Source organism: Podarcis gaigeae, assembly GCF_964106915.1.
Source record: "Podarcis gaigeae genome assembly, chromosome: 4".
In the NCBI taxonomy this organism is placed as follows: Eukaryota; Metazoa; Chordata; class Lepidosauria; order Squamata; family Lacertidae; genus Podarcis; species Podarcis gaigeae.
Genome location: NC_139677.1, coordinates 59,021,367 through 59,038,069, shown reverse-complemented (window position 1 = coordinate 59,038,069; position 16,703 = coordinate 59,021,367). Strand labels below are relative to the sequence as shown.

Here is a 16,703-nt window from a genome sequence, read left to right as displayed (position 1 = left end):
TCATTTTGATTTGAATGAAACATTCAACTCTTTGGCTACAGGCTTCTAGTTATTGCTGTTTGTATTAAATTATAATAATAGTGGTCCTAATCTCTGTATATGTGAGATAACACCAGAACAGGTCTGTAAGTACTAAAAACAGGTGTGCTGTTCTTATTTATGGAAATAACTGTTATTCACAATCTGTGATTCACACTCTGAATGTATTGATTCCAAGGATATAGCATTTTAGATAACAGGGAACTTATACATATCATGTGAGTTTGGTGGCTTAGTTTCTGGTTTTATATTACAACTTCAAACTGTTTCAGAATGTTCAATATTCAAATCATGTTGCTAGTCATTGAAGCATTGGGGCTGGGTGATTGGATATTAAATGGCTTTGTGCCATTTATGGCAGTTCTGGGCTCTGATTCCAACAACTGCTAAGCGCTTGGATGGGTCTTCCCATAGATTTGCATTTGATTTCTGTAGCTATTTTTGCTCATAAATTCTGTGTACTTACAGGGTTATGATGTAATGCTTTTCCTTTTTAAAAAAGACTGGTACTTTTACAGGAGTATTTATTTTAAGATGTGTCGGTACAGCCAAATGTTAACATATCTAGCTCTATCCTGACTATGTTACTGCTATAAAAAAATGGAATCTTTCTGAATATATCAAATATTTTATTTGATATGATTGAATTTAATTGTAGATTTAGTTTTTTTACTCCTGCTTTTTGGCATATATGCACATTTTTTATTTTAATCACATATTATCGTGTTCCAGTGTTGCTTGAACCATGCCTTTACATTGATAATTGTATGTGACTATGAGAAAGAGGCATGGATTTGATAAATCTGAGCTGAATTCTGAATTCAATTAATGAACATGGTGGTTTTTTAGAATTTGTGTATAGAAAAGCATTAATATAATGTATGCCTACCTATTACTAAACATGTGGGTCAGTTTCACTTGGCCTTTATTTAAAATCAGCATTGTCTAGAGTGATGCACATAAGAATTCTAAGAGTTAATTACTCTTTCAGGACCCATTGGTCATAGCACTGGAACACCTGTGCTACATACCACTATGCAAACATGCTGATTCATGCAGCTACAGTATGTCTATTACTAATAGAATTAGAAGCTGGAGAAGCTGATGCTGCATAATAAAGTTTGAAACTTAACGCGTAAATCTTTGATATGAAAATCAGTGGCACATGAAAGAAAGAAATTTAAGGGGAGTTCAAGGCAATGCAATTGACCCCAAGCTTCACAGAGAATACAAATTGTATTGTAAATGTCTAGATCTGAAATATGTTGTTTTCAGTAAACCTTCAAGTTGGATTTGTACTGTAGAAATTTCTTAAGTCCTAATGTGCTGTAGGTGTAGTTCCCCTAGAAGTGACTTTAATCTTTTTATATCATTCTTGCTTGTATATCTTTTATTTATACGCTTATTGTAATAGCAGCAGCAACAAAATATGGGCAGCTATGTTTGTCTATTACAGCACTAACCTATAACCGCCTATAACCATGCCCTCCACACTCTCACTGAGTGCTTTTCTTCATCAGGAATATGCTCTTCTGCGATAATGTCTCTTGCTTTTCTGCATGGAGAGTTGTGCATGAGTGTTACTTTGTAGAACCTCATACTTTCATGTGACTCGTATAATGTAGCCTACTGTACAAAGCTAAGAGGCACATCCATTGCCTCTGACCGTTCCCACAATTGGCATGCCAGCAATGGATACCAACAAGGGAATGTGGCCTTTGGGCAATGCTTTTCCATTTCTACATATTAGAACATAGAAACTTCCCTCCTTTTAAACATGAGAGGAGTTGTCCATAAGACCACATGTGGAACTGTGGGTTCCTTGCAGTAGATCAGAAAGGATATCACAGAGCTGGAAAAGCGGAAGAAAGGGGCAACCAAAATGATGAAGGAGTTGAAGCAAGTCCCAAATGAGGAAGCATTTCAAAATCTGGAGTGTTACAGTTTAGGTGATTAAGGCAGGGCATTGATAGATTGATAGATGGTGGGAAATCTCCTCCTCTTTTAATACTAGAACCTGGGCAGTTTTACAGCCAGCTGCACCTGGAGAAGCTGGGGATTGAAACTGGGACCTTCTGCTTGCATGACAGGCGCTATTTTACCAATCTATATGTCTTAATATCCTGAGAGCTAGATCTGTCAAAATCCAGTTCATTCCAACTCTGCATGAGTATGGGACTAATTCTATGCTGTCCTGGTTCTATGCATATTTGTAAGGAAAAAACCTCTTTAAAAATTCATGCGAAAAGATGAGGCAGGTAAAGGCCTTTACTATTTACATGGAGCCAGCCATATTTTCCCCTGTACAATTCTCCTGAAGAGCAATGGGACATCATCACTCCCTGAGGGAACTGCGGCTTCAGATGGCTGGATTATCTGCTTTCAAACATTTAAAGGAAAGAAATAGCTTTTAGAGGCAGTGCTGCAATCCTCATACTACCTTGTAACTGGATCCACAGAACTGTGAATTCGGAGTGGACTCACGGACTGATCCAGGTCAATTTATGCCTAGATCAAATCATGTCAGCCTGTCTGAACTTGGTGGATTCCTTCTCCATGCCTAATTATGGTTCCCAATTTGGAAAAATTCATATTACCTCCAGTATTAGATGTAGAGTGCCAATCATCAGGGAACAAAAGCAAACAATGGCTATTTCTCTCATGTCCAACTTTGGGGCTTCCCAAAGGAGTCTGGTTGGCAGCTCTAGCAAAGAGGACTAGCTAGACATTTGGTGCGATCCAGTTCTTCTAATGTTCTTATGGAAGATGAGATATGTGCAATGGTGACATAGAACATTCCAGCTGTATTATTTGCAAAGAGATGACATCTTTCATCATTATGAAAGAGACTGAAGTTGTTTTCCAGATGACTTGTTTAGTGAGTACTCCTGTATGTGATGATGCCAGCTATTTACTGAGCGTTCATTCTGATTTGTTTTAATTGAAGTATAAACTGATCTGATCTGCTCATACTGGACTGACGTGTGGGTCAGAACTTACTTATTCACCAGTTTTCACACTTCCTAAAAATTTGAATGCAGTTCTCAGCTCAAAAAACTTCCCGGAATATTTTTAGAAATGTGTGTTTTCAGATGAAATATTTTTTAAAATATGTCTTTAAATGTGGATATTCATCATTGCTTTTAGTGCATAGAAGCAGACTTATGTATGAAAACACAGGAGTGCAAAATGGAATGTAGAAAACTGAACTTCTCATCCCTTGTATCAAATAGTCACTCTGAGTTCTTGCTTCTTTCAAAATATAACTGCAAAAGTTCACTGAAAAATTACAGGATGAGCCAAACACTGAAATTTTGGCATCCACACTCTGTATTTTATATCTTATTCTGAAATATTTTTTATTAGGAAGGGGGCTTTTCCTAGCAGTCCATGAAATACACTGAAAAAAGGCCTTTCTAATTAGTAAAATCTTTGTTTGTAATGTTGCTGCTCTGCAGTGCTGACCAGAATGCTAAGTAGCTTTAATCCATATATCCCTTTTATCTGTGCAGGGTAGCTGCCAAATGTATGCCAGCCATTAACTTTAGAAGGTTTTTGTTATGAAAATACAACTACCTGATAGCCACCTAAGAAAAGGAACTCTTTCCCTAAAACACTACTGTTCTATATTTTTAGATTCCCAGGAATGATCAAATGGGGGTTAAGAAATGACAACCCCATTTTGGGGTCTACCTAGCCTAATTTAAGGAGATTCTTTTATTAGTTCTTGAAATTATAGCTGTTGGATCATTGGGTGCTAAAGATAAACTATAAAATCGTGGTAATTTTCAGGTGCTCTTTACAGAAAGTGCAGTGCATGATTATTCCAAGCTTTTTGATTTAAACCTTTCCCTTTCCCTCCTGTATGAAGGATAAAGCCCTTAGCTAGAGTGATTGCAATAATGTTATCTGAGAGCATGAATAGGAGGAAAGTACTGTGTAATGGACATATTAAAATTATAATGGGCCTGGTAAAGTATCATCTCACACTCGGAAGCACATGAGCAGACTAACAATAAACTGTTGAGCAAAATATATGCACTTCCACTGCTGCCCCAGGGGAAAGGTTGTGGTGACTTTTCAGAACCCCCTCCCCCCAATAGCATTACCATTATGTCAGTGTTTTGCTTTGTGTGTGGATACAGGACCTACCTACGTGTTAGGTTATTTGTATGGTTTGTTGCACTAACATTTGTGAATTTTAATCCTAGGCGATCCCCACTATTGCATGTAGGCAGGGGAGGTCTAACATTTTCTTCTTGAGCTACAGTGCTAATGGAAACCACACCAGATTATACCGGTATTTAGTTTTATAAAAAGTGTCCCTTTGGCAACATACAGACCTCCTCCACCCCATTGCTAGCAGTTGCATGGTGTGATTTCTGTGGTAGTGTTCCCATGGGCAATTTTATCCCTCCTGCAACAGGAAGCAGAAAATTCTGGCATGCTTGCTGTGGTCAGCTACATGCTTTTAAAATAGTGAAATAGAAGGCGTGGGGTGGGGACTTGCCACCTTGTTATTAAGTAAATTAAGCCAAAATATTTGCTCCTCTCTCAAAATGTTTGCAAGGTTTTTTGCTCCCCTGCTGCAGTTTTTGTGACTACTTCCCCCCCCCCCACCTATTTTATTGCCTATATTCTGCACACACACACACACACACACACAAACCCAAATAAAAAGCTGGGCCAAAAATTCTGGTTCAGCTCCAATTCAAAATAGTGTAAAAGGGTTGTGAATCTTACACCTTGCACAGGATCAGGAATCTTTTGGCTCAGTCATTAAAGAAGCACATTTTCAAGCACATCAAAATCTCACCAATTGCCACCAATTCCTTCAGGTCAAGTGCTGATGATTGGGCATGTTAAGTTTATATAGTTATCATTGCAACATAGTTGAGCATAAGCTAGTTTTTGTAATTTTGTGCTTTTAGAAACTGTGCTCATCACTTGCCACTAAACTAGAAGTGTGAGAAGGATCCTTAAAGCAATGAAAACATGAGGCACATTATACAGGAGTTTTTGTTGTAGTATAAAGAGACTTGCGAATTCCTTGCGGCAGCATAGACTTTGGAAGTCTTCGAGATCACAGCACTGATCTTCAGCATCATTATATTTGTTTCTATTCTGCATCAAATTCGTACAGGCCTTAAGTGCATCTTCAGTGGATTTTATGTTGATACTGTACATATCACACAGGAAGCCAGATTGTGGTAGCTTTCGGAATTATATTGTTGTTTGGTAATGCCTAAGACAGCACAATAGAAACCTATTTTGACTTCTGGTTTGGTTCTTGTGGTGCCTATTTTGGGGACTCATACTCAAACTGCCATTTCTGTCTCAAACGTTGATAGTATTTCTAGATCCTTTGAAATCTCAGTAGCATCTGTCAAAACTTATTGAAAATGCTCATCGTACCTGCATCTCACAAGGCAATTCTTGGGCACTTGCAACTGGCTTGTAGCTGAATTTAAATCAGTTTCCTTATTTTGCAATAACTTGCTTGTAAGATTGACTTCAAAAAGGATGTTGCACTATGTAACAAGGGATACCGCAACTTGAACTTACAAATTGCATTGGCAAGGGCCATAGCTTAAATTTAGGAAATATTTCCAGAGAACCTTTTAGGTTTGTGCCATCAAAAATCTCATAATAATAATAATAATAATAATAATAATAATAATAATAATAAAAATAATTAAAGCATTATATATACTACCAATATGATATCTTAGTGGTTTTAAAGCATCAGTCTGACTCTCCCAGCTTGTCTTGCTCAATGGCTTAAGATATTCCTAAATTTGATACATGGCTAGCTATAATTTTCCAATGTTCAGTCGATGCAGAGGAATAATTATATATCAGCAGAACAAAACTGAAGAAACTAGTTGCTCCCAGACAACACTTAGCACCATTGACTACTAAGTTTAATGAGTGTGCATTGAAGAGGACAAAAACAGTTTATGTCCAGGCGTCTCTTTTGTCTGCCATTTTCTTTGCTTTTCATGTTACTCCCATGATCATAACCTTTCATGATTATAACCTTGACCACATAGAGAATCAAATTTTCTCAAGCTATCCAGAAAGAGTTTCTGTTATAAAGGCACCTGCAAATTTAGTGGAGCAAATCCCAAGATTTTTTTTTTTTTGATAGCCTCAGGCTCAGACACCTCACTATCTGATAGTCTGATTACATCAACATATTGCACATTCATTATCATTTGTTCAATATGACTAACATCAGGTATGCCGTCCAGAATAATTAAGTAGTATTCGGCTGAGTTTGCATGTGCTAAAACTCTGTTTTATAGCACCTGTTAGAAGCTGTATAAACTCGTTTTGTATATCTTATCCTAGGTAGTGAACCATTGTTTCTTGATCTTTAACTCTGTGCAAATTTTCATTCATTAGATCTAAAAGGACTAGTTTCCCTGCCTGAGCTGGCAGAACTGGTCTGGGAGGCAGTTTTGAGGACTTTGGAAGGACTTTAATATCTATGCCAAGGTGACTGGTTCTGGGGTGGCTCAGGACTTCATAGCTACCATGATTACCATGGGGTTGCCCTTAAAAGGTACCAGTCCAATGCATGTGGCAGGCCACACTCTGGACCTTGTCACGTTCTGCTGGGATCAAGGTTTTCATCACCTTTTGCCTTCCAAAGAGGTGAGGACCAATGAAGATGATCCACCTTTGGAGGCTGATGGATCCAGTGGGTTTTCAAATGGTTCTGAAACTACAAGAAAGAAGATTCCACCTAAACATTAGGAAGAACTTCCTGACAGTAAGAGCTGTTCGACAGTGGAATTTGCTGCCAAGGAGTGTGGTGGAGTCTCCTTCTTTGGAGATCTTTAAGCAGAGGCTTGACAACCATATGTCAGGAGTGCTCTGATGGTGTTTCCTGCTTGGCAGGGGGTTGGACTCGATGGCCCTTGTGGTCTCTTCCAACTCTATGATTCTATGATTCTATGGATTTTCCAGCTGTTATGACTGGTGCTCCTGTCCATGCCTTGGCCATACTCTGGAACATCTGGATGCTTTCCTGCTTTGTGGAGCCCACTTGGCTTCCTGGTACACTCCAGAGCTTAGGGCAGCATGAAGTAACAATAATACTTGCTACATAGTGCTTGATATGGAAGAGTAAGTTACCACTTGATGTTCAATCAACTGACACATGAACAGATCTTAGATAATGTTATGATTGCTCATGAAATTCCTACTCCACATTTTATTCTGTATTTTCTCACACCCTTCAGTTTCATTCCAACTCCACAATTCTATGATTCCTTGTTGCAGGAGGACTTGGTGATAAAAAGCTAAACTGGGTGATGATGTTCAAATTTAGTAAATAAATATGTGTCTGTGGGAGGGGTTATAGGTCTGTTTGTTTTTTGTTATGTATTTTGTGTTCTCATTTTTTATTTTGTTGTGAACTGCCCTGTGTTCTTCAGATGAAGGCTGGTACACAAACTTAACAAACAAACAAACAAACAAACAAAACAAATACATAAATGATTGCCCATAGTACTATTAGTAAATATGAATCTTGAGTTAAACTTTATAAAATCTAAACTCTGTGGCTGTATGGGAAATGACACACTAGTAATGTCTTGGTAAAGGAGGATAAAATTGGAGACATGCCTATAATTCTAGTTAAATAGTACATGAAGTATCTTTGAAAACAGTGAAATGTGAAGTCTGAGTCAGTAGAGCATGAGAATCCCAATCTCAAGATTGTGAGTTTGAGCCCCACATTGGACGAAATATTCACACATCGCTAGGGATAGAACTAGATGACTGTCATGATCCATTCCAAATCTACAATTCTATGATTCTATACTAATGACAAAACCGTTTTGTTTTTGTTTTTTTTGTTTTTTTAAATGCAACATTTGTGAGATTAAGCATGCACTCCTTTTCAAAACTAGAGGTATTGGGAATTTTCTAGTCACATTGCTAAAGCTGATGTCGTGTGTGTCCTTTTAGTATGCCATTTTAGTGTCTGTATGTGTATTGATATCCATGGAAAATATGGCTTTTGCAGACTTGGCAATAAAACCTAAGGTTTTCAGAAACCCCAACATCTTTTGATGAAACCAACTTTGCAGGATTTACAAACTGCTAAGTGCAAAAAGATGAAGCTAGTAATTCAGCATTTAGGTCACTGTATTTTTTAAGACATATATATCAAACTGATTTAGAAATAAACAAGTGTGATACCTAAATTTGTCTCAGCTGTTTTCTCCCTCTCAAGGTAGACTGTTTTAACATTTTACATTTAGAGTTTTAATGGTTGATTTTCATATTTGCACAACCACTGCTGTGTGAACATTCTCCAAACTGCACTACAGATTTTTAAAATAATATTTTTAGCTGACCAATAAGGCCACCATCCATTGCACACTCATTTGGGAGTAAATGCCATTGAATTCCTTTGGACATACTTCCGAAAAAACATACATAATCTCAAGCTGTTTCTGAATATCCTGGACATTTTCTTTCTTTTTAAAAAGAATATAGCACAGTCTTTTAATCACTACCTGGATAGCTTAATCCTATGAAGAGTTGGTCATGTCTTTCACATCTGATTACATGCTGTTCAAATATTGTATTTATTTCTTTAGTATACTGCTGTTCATCTGAAAATCACAGTGGTTAACTGTAAAGAACACACACAATGAGAACACAAATTACATAGTAAAACAAAAACAAACCAATAACCTATCTCCCACAAACACATTTGAAAGGCCAAAGGCCTGGTATTTAAGTAGCTTCCATGAAAGATTCTCTATCACTAAAGTCACATCCACATTTCAATATGTCCTTTGGGTTTGTTTGTGATGCCTGAAACATTAGGCTGATCCTATTTAAGTCAATGGCAAAGCTGTCTTTACCTATTAACTAAGAAGTACCCTGCTTCATCCAACTAAAAGTCCATCTAGTACAGTATTCAAAATAGGACATTGCACATGGAAGTATTAATTTATAAAAGCTTATTGTCATGTTTGTTTACTTGACTTCCTGCAGCAATCCCATACACCACTTAGGGGAGGGAACTGCAAAGGTGACATGTACATGTCACATGTGTATGTGGAAATGCATGAAGCTTTCAGATAATACCACTTCCGTCTTGAATGCCAATTTGAGGAAGAACACTATATCATTGCTCACAAGGTGTGTGAAGTTTGACTGAATTGGGTTTAATGCATTTGCTTCTGCTGCCATGCAGAATGGGAAGACTTTTTCAAGAGACAAGTGCTGGATGGCAGGATGGATGCACCAGAATGGTAATGCCAGGGAATGGACTTCTCAGTAGTTTTCAGTAACACTGACCATGGTATTCTCCTGGCCCATCTTATTGGGCTGAGCTTAGGCACAGCATAATGGTGATTCCAATCCTTTTGGAGCAATAGTCCCAAAAGGAAGTGTGCACAGATTCTTCTCCATCACATGGCTTTTAATCTAGAGGGTGCCTCTGAACTCCATCTTTTCCTGAAACGTTTGCCTGAAAATCCAGAGATACAGGCTACAATGTCACCAGTATACGACTTTACCTTTCATCTTCATTAACCAACCCCAGGGAGGCTGCCATGCTCATAAATAGGGGTCAGGAGCTGTTTTTTTTTTAAAATTGGATTTTTGCTGAACTAGCTGAGACTTAAACCAAATAAGATTAAGGTTCTTGGTAGGAAAACCAACTGCTCTAAATGGAGCTTTGCTGCTGACTATTGATTTGGGAGGACAAGTTTGCAGCTTTGAGGTTTTCCTGGACTTGGAAGTGCTAGGTACACCAGCAGAGACCATACCTAGAGAAGGGCGACCTAGTCTCTACTACTCATCCACTGTTCATCTACTGACTAGAATATTCCTGTGTGTCTTCATTTGAAGGAACTACAGAAGCTGGTACAAAATGAAATTACCTGGATTATATTGGTGACCACCCAGAGACACCACAGCAGTGAAGGCTGCTGTACCTAATTGGCATGAGGGAACTGGGATTTGTCTTCCACAGAGCATTGGTAGCTTCATTGACCTCATAGATTAGATAGTGTGAGATGGATTATGCTCCCTATAGTTCCCTCTTTGAATGGACTGCGTGCAATGAGCAACGGTTAGATACTGGTTGATCCCAGGATAAGAACCAGGATGGAATTGCTTAACGGGGACGACAACAGGATGTATTCATTCTATGTATCATTTTACTAAAGAGTGGTAGCCATGATGCGATGGGTATTTATTTGTGCCATATGTGAATAATGTGTGTCTCATGTCCTTGTTTCCATATGGGGACAATAGTTTTTTCAAAGCTTTATGAAAATTACCACCGTCATCCTTGGCTGTAGCAGATTTTCAAGATTTACTTTAAGAACACATGACATTTTGAAGAGAATCTTGGGAATTCACTGAAATTATCATATCTAATTCTGTCTTTCACTCCTCACTTCCCTCAAGAGTGTCATCTTTTTATATATATATTTTGTTCATCTCCATCAGGATTTTCATAAAAGGACAAAAGGATTTTCCTTCTCAGCTGTTTTAACTCATTATCATTTGTCAAATATTGGACATTCCAATAATCCATCTTTAATACTCTGCTTCTAATAATACTATCCATCTGTTTGGTTGATGAAGATTTTGCAAACAGGATTAGCTAAAATTGAAAACTGTTCCACAGAATTAATCCACTATATATTAATATGCCAGGGCTGTTATTTCTTAATCATAAACTCCAAAGTCTTTGGAGCTCTCATTCTGTTTTAAGATGGTATCATTTTTCTGTATCATTACATTTAAAGATTTTCTATTTGAGAGGCTTCAGAAGAGCACCTAGGTAATAACAATACATTTGGTCCTCATAAATGATTTTATACATATTGCATTCATTTGGGACGGTGAAAGCAGTCTAAAAGAAAAAAAGGAATGTTGTTAAATGAGTTTTGGCATTGATTTATATAATTTATAAAAATGAGTTTCAGTTTAGGTTGGGACTGTGCTTCCAATGAAAGTAAATAATAATTTAAAAAAAACAGAGGCAATGATGAATATTGTAAAAGTCATTTGATGTATGCGGATAGGAGATATTTAGTATTTAGCCCAATGCAAGATGAGCGCCACACTCCATAGTCACCTTTGACTGGACTTAACCATCCAGGGGTCCTTTACCTTTTTAAATTTAGTTACATTTATAATTATGAGGTAGTCCAATGGTTTTTAAGTCGTTGTCGTCTTCTTTTTCTTCCTCCTCCTCCTCCTCTTCTTCTTCTAACTTGTTTAAAAGTTAATGTCACATGGAGTGGCTAGGAAACATCACTGTAAATGTTTCTGGAAATTATTTTATTATTTATTTGTATTTATTGAATTTGTATACTGCTCACTATCTGTAGATCTCAAGGTGGCTCACAACATAAAAGTACAATACAAAAACACAAAATAAATAATAAAAAGAACAAAAAATGCAATACACTCCCCTCTCCACATCCCCTCTCTTTCAAACACATTAAAAAGGGGTATAAGATGTTAATCAGCCAAAGGCCTGGTTGAAGAGGAATGTTTTTGCCTGGCACCTAATGGTGTATAATGAAGGTGCCAGCTGGATCTCCCCAGGGAGAGCATTACACAAATGAGGAGCCACTGCAGAAAAGGCCCATTTTCATGTTGCCACACTTCAGACCTCACACGGAGGAGGCATTACCCTGACAAACAAGAGTTGTGAATGTCCCCTAATGGAAATTTCGTCCCTGGAAATTCTGCTATGTGTTCATGCAGCAATATTTACAGGTAGTGATTATTATTTTAGGGGTACTCAAGGATACGCAGTTCTGGCAAGATTTGTTGTTGTTGTTGTTAAAAAGTGTGACACTTATTGTAACAACTTCATGGTAAGTACGGGCACCTATTTTTCTAGGAAAAAAAGCACTGTATCACAGGGAAATTCTAGCCCCATTTTGGAAGTATCTATATATTGGCAGCCTTGAAGTGCATTCCCAGTTGTTCCTTGGCAGGTAAGCTTGCATTCAATGCCTTTTACATTTGGCACCAAATGCATCCCCCTTGGAATCTGCTGCATTTTCAAGCTCCTGATCAGGAAATCTGGAGTGTAAATGATCCCTACTGAAAGCAGATCTTGAAGCTTTGTTGATTAGCAGTGACTTCTTATAATTTCTCTTTTAGACATGTATTTTCTGGAGTTGCTAACATTCCAGGATCTTCCACATATTGATTACAGAACAGCTGAGCAGTGTGCTTCTCTACAAAGTTGGTTACTCTGTCCAAGCTGAGAGTAAAAGGATGTGATTTTGAATAAAGGTTTATCACCACTACCCCTGCTCAGGTCTGCAATGCATGTGTTTTTTTTTAATCCTCTTCTAGACCCTTTTACCTCAACAATGCTGCTCCTACTCTGGAGTGGGTATGTTGCTTAAATTCCTCAGTGCCCTGTGACTTGTTCTTTTATCTTGAACCTTATGAATTGTTTTCCTGAAAAGTTGCACCTTTCACTTGGGACAATATGATATCCTGCAGCACTCTATAGCACAACTGCCAGGAAGTTGAAGTATCAGCCCTCAATGCTTCCCTCTGAAACCAGCCTTGAAGGTTTGAGCAAAACCACTCCCAACCCATCAAGCCAGCTCAGTAAAACATATACATGCAGAAGATCAGAAAAAGAGGTGCCAGAACTCACCAGGAATATCTTCCTCATTCTTTTAGAATGGCAATGGCACCCACCTGAGAGATTCTGGAACTGAATTCCTGTAAGCTCCCTCTGAAAGAAGCCCTGCTATGGATGATGGTATAAAAAGCTGCTGAGAAATTAAGCCCAGCAGGGTAACACTTCACCCTCTTCTCCTGGACAACTAAAGCCAGTTTGTTCCATTCAACCTGGGCCTAGACTAAAATGGGTCCAGATTTATTTATATATAATAAGTCACTTACCTATGTATATTAATAATAACATATATATGTCTTATTTTCATGGCAATAGCCATTCAGAAACTGGTTGCTTTATTTCTTTTACGAATTACTTATTGGCAGACAAGCAGGCTGGGTTTGGAGCCAGCTATAGATCAATATTTTATACTGAATCATTTGATTCATAAATATCTTCACATTAAAAACAACAATAACCAGAGACTTTTGTTGGTTTTATTGATCCCCTTTCCACTTTTGATTCAATAAGTAGAAATATTTATGAGCCATATTAGAAAATCTTAATAGAGATAGCAGGCTTTTAGTACCAATTAGAGCTCTATTGTTGCATGACATGTGTGATTAATATATGAATGTCAAGGGTGCTGGGAATCTGAGCTAAGATATCCACATAGCGAAAGTTGTCCACAGTTACAATCACCACACACAGGCAGCTTAGGTCCAAATAGTTTTACTGCTGCAGAAGATTATGCTTCAGTAATACAGTTACATACATTGATATATACGTACAGCTTGTAGGCTTTTAGATACAGATACAGATATATACAAGCACAAAGTATATCTCTTGCTCCAGCAATTCAAGACGTAACACATATTCCAATTCACAGACAGACTTATTGACTGTCATTCAGCACAAGCGCCCGGACCGCTGAGCTGATGTGCCTTAATGACTTATATAGACAGCACTGGGCCATTGCCATAGCAACTGGCTTGGCTGACATTGCACCTGTAAAGAAATTTACCCCTTCTTCCATGTCTAGTTCCTCCAACAAAACATGGGACCAGCTTAGACAGATACCATTGGTGCCAGGGCTATTATATTTTCACATTACAAAGAAAGGAATGTCATTTGTAATTTGAATATATAGTTTATTTACCACCCCTATTTTCCTTTTCCCCATTCTTATACTGATTTTCACTTCATTCTTAGCCTTCGGAATGAAATACCTGAAATATTTAAATAAATAAGAGTGTAATGCCATAAGAGTTTTGGTGTTGAGTCAGCCCACTGGTACTTAGATGTGCATAACAATTCTTAGGTTCATATTTACTTAGATGTAAGTAATATGCCTTTTATAAATCAACTGGCATAACTACATTATAGTTCACATTTCTGCTTCAGTAGGCAAAAGTTTATTTTACATCAAACTTAAAAGTTTTATTACAAGTTTCTTTTTTGGAAATTAGACTGCGGTTTGCACTTATAAATTATATGCCTCTATAATTTTGCCAACCTGTAAGTGAAATGGAATTACTTGATTTCCTTTTCTAACAGTTTATTGCTGAAATGATTGAAAGAAAAGTGTATGAATGGCAGAACATGTGTGCAATTTCTTTACAAATGTGCTAAACTCTCTTTGGTTGAGTGGTTTATAATAAGAATAAATTTGATGTTTAGACATATACCATATCATAACATTGAAAATGCCTTTTGAAATTGAAATGTGTGCTAAATTACAGTGGAATAGTGGTCTTCGCCAGGAAGAGTGAACCCTAATGATATTTGTATAGTACATTTTACTGAATTCCTATTATTTTCTGGACACTGTAGGTCCTAGGCAACGAATAACCCCTACTTTTATTGAGCCACTTTCACAAGCCTTCATCACATCTTTTTAAATTATTATTTCATCAGGCCAGCTTACCATTGTGAGTAGAGTGCTTAGCATTGTTTTCTATGTTAGCGTATGTCAATTAGTGACCTCATTCTCATTTCTGAAAAGCAAAGAAACACCAAAAAATGTTTGTGATCATATTTATTTGTGTGATATGAATTGGCTATCAGAATAGCAATGGAGTATAAATGATAAAAAAGGAGTCTGACTTCTTTTATAAAGCAATGTATGCCTACAGTGGAATTCACTCAGCATTTGACCCCATCTGCATGTTCAAAACTTTTCCATATACTGCAGGTCATTCCTCTTACCCATAAGCTTTATTCTAGATGTTGAATCCCAAGACTGAATTTCATGAGGGGAAGAGTGTGGCTAGTCATGGCGATGCAATAGAGGAGGCAGGACCAGTGAATGGCCTCGCTCTTTCTAACCCACATGCTTCCAAGTTTGGCTATCATCACAGGGAAAATAGTTTCCTGAGAATGGCTGCATATCATACTGGCAGCAACTCTTTCATATCAAAAGCCATTCTTCGTAATTATTTTTAAAGTATTTAATACTTTAAGTGAATTGGTTTATAAAAAGGGACTGTGAGAGCTAACCTGAAGCACTGGAAGAGACTAGTAATCAATTTCAGTTGATAAGATCTTTTTGAACAATGCACATGTTCCAGAATGAAATTGCTTGTCATTATCCACACTCCCCCTCCACTTACATATCTGCTGGAGCAACAGAAGGAAAACAAAAGATAAAGATAAATCAGTATAACCAGCCTACCAAGATATCTTGATGAAGCTTTTCCTTTCTTGAGGCAAGGATTTTTCATCCTATAAATGGCTGACAAAGACAAGAAGTGTTCATATTATCTGAGAGTTCCTAGGCTGAATTAATCTCTGAAGTAATGTAACATAATGGCAGATGCATTACAGAGTGCTTTCATTTGATATACAAATAATAGTACTCAGATGTACCAATCACTATGGACGTTGTTAATAGTACATATTCCCTTTGTGTAGGGAAATCTGTATCGTAGACAGGAGTGTCATTACAGAGGATGCTTTTCCTTCACTCCACCATTTTAAATCAAGAAACAGCCTAACAAAACTGCAGTTTCACTACACCTTATAAACACAATTCAATCTAATACGAAGAAGAGCAAATCATTTCTTCCACTATTGGGACAATGCCATACAAACATACAATTTTCCTACCTCCCAACTCACCTCTTCAATGCATTCATTCAAGTGAAACTGAAATATAAAAATTTCTCTCCCAAGAAAAAGCTTTTTTATATATAATAGTGTGAATCCACTGACATGGTTTTGTCATATTTTTCCTGTGTTCAGCCTCTGGCCAGGCAGGTTTTTTCCTGTATACATGTATGTAGTGGAGGGGAAAGGGATTGAGAGAGAAGACAAAACTTGTATGACATCCCATCCCTAGTATCTATAGTGTAGCCTCAGGTCTTAGTAATAGGGTAAAACAATACAGATAGTTCATGGTCTGCATATTTTAATAGCATTGCTCATAGGTTGGATCATCTGTAATTGCCAACTCATGAGTAACACAAGGAAAGGACTTCTGTTAGTCTAGTTTCATTTTCAGTTATGATGGTGTAGAGATTAGTGACCTTCTTCATTCTCTAAAAAAATGATGTACAGGTGTAACTTCTTGGAATATAGGTTTATACAGCGGATAAATAAAAAACCCATTTCTGAGTCCTAATTCAAAGTGCACATTACTATCCTCACACATCTTTAGAATAGTAAATTAGTGATAATGTGAAAAGACCTATCTTAAACACAAGTAACATTTTAAGGGAACTTGGAAGTAAGGATTTTGTTTGGGATTTCAAACAAAAATTGAATTATCCCTGAATTGCCTGCAGTCATCTCTAGATAAAACAATCTTAAATAATTTTATTTCTCCAAATAAATATACTTCTTAACAAGCCAGATTGCTACCCAATTCCATTTATCCTCAATTTATAACCCACTCAGAAACATTTTTGGGCACTTGGGAAATTATCCAGGACCAATTCTAGCAACACCCCTGGGATGATTTATGCAAAAACCTGACCAGCTTCTTCACTGGCAGATGTCTTCACAGAAATATACAAGTGATTTG

At 37.3% G+C, this 16,703-nt stretch overlaps 1 protein-coding gene and 1 long non-coding RNA gene across 4 annotated transcripts in view; one reads left to right on the top strand and one right to left on the bottom strand.

Annotated features, from left to right (window-relative positions):
- Window positions 1-16,703, top strand: part of NCAM2 (neural cell adhesion molecule 2) — a 201,140-nt gene that overhangs the window by 12,862 nt on the left and 171,575 nt on the right. The gene's annotated exons all lie outside the window — the stretch shown is intronic.
- On the bottom strand, window positions 7,029-15,399 carry LOC310844021. The gene is made up of 3 exons (XR_014563889.1): window positions 15,354-15,399; window positions 12,760-12,808; window positions 7,029-7,117 (listed from the first exon to the last, which is right to left on the bottom strand). It is a non-coding gene; the product is annotated as an uncharacterized lncRNA (long non-coding RNA).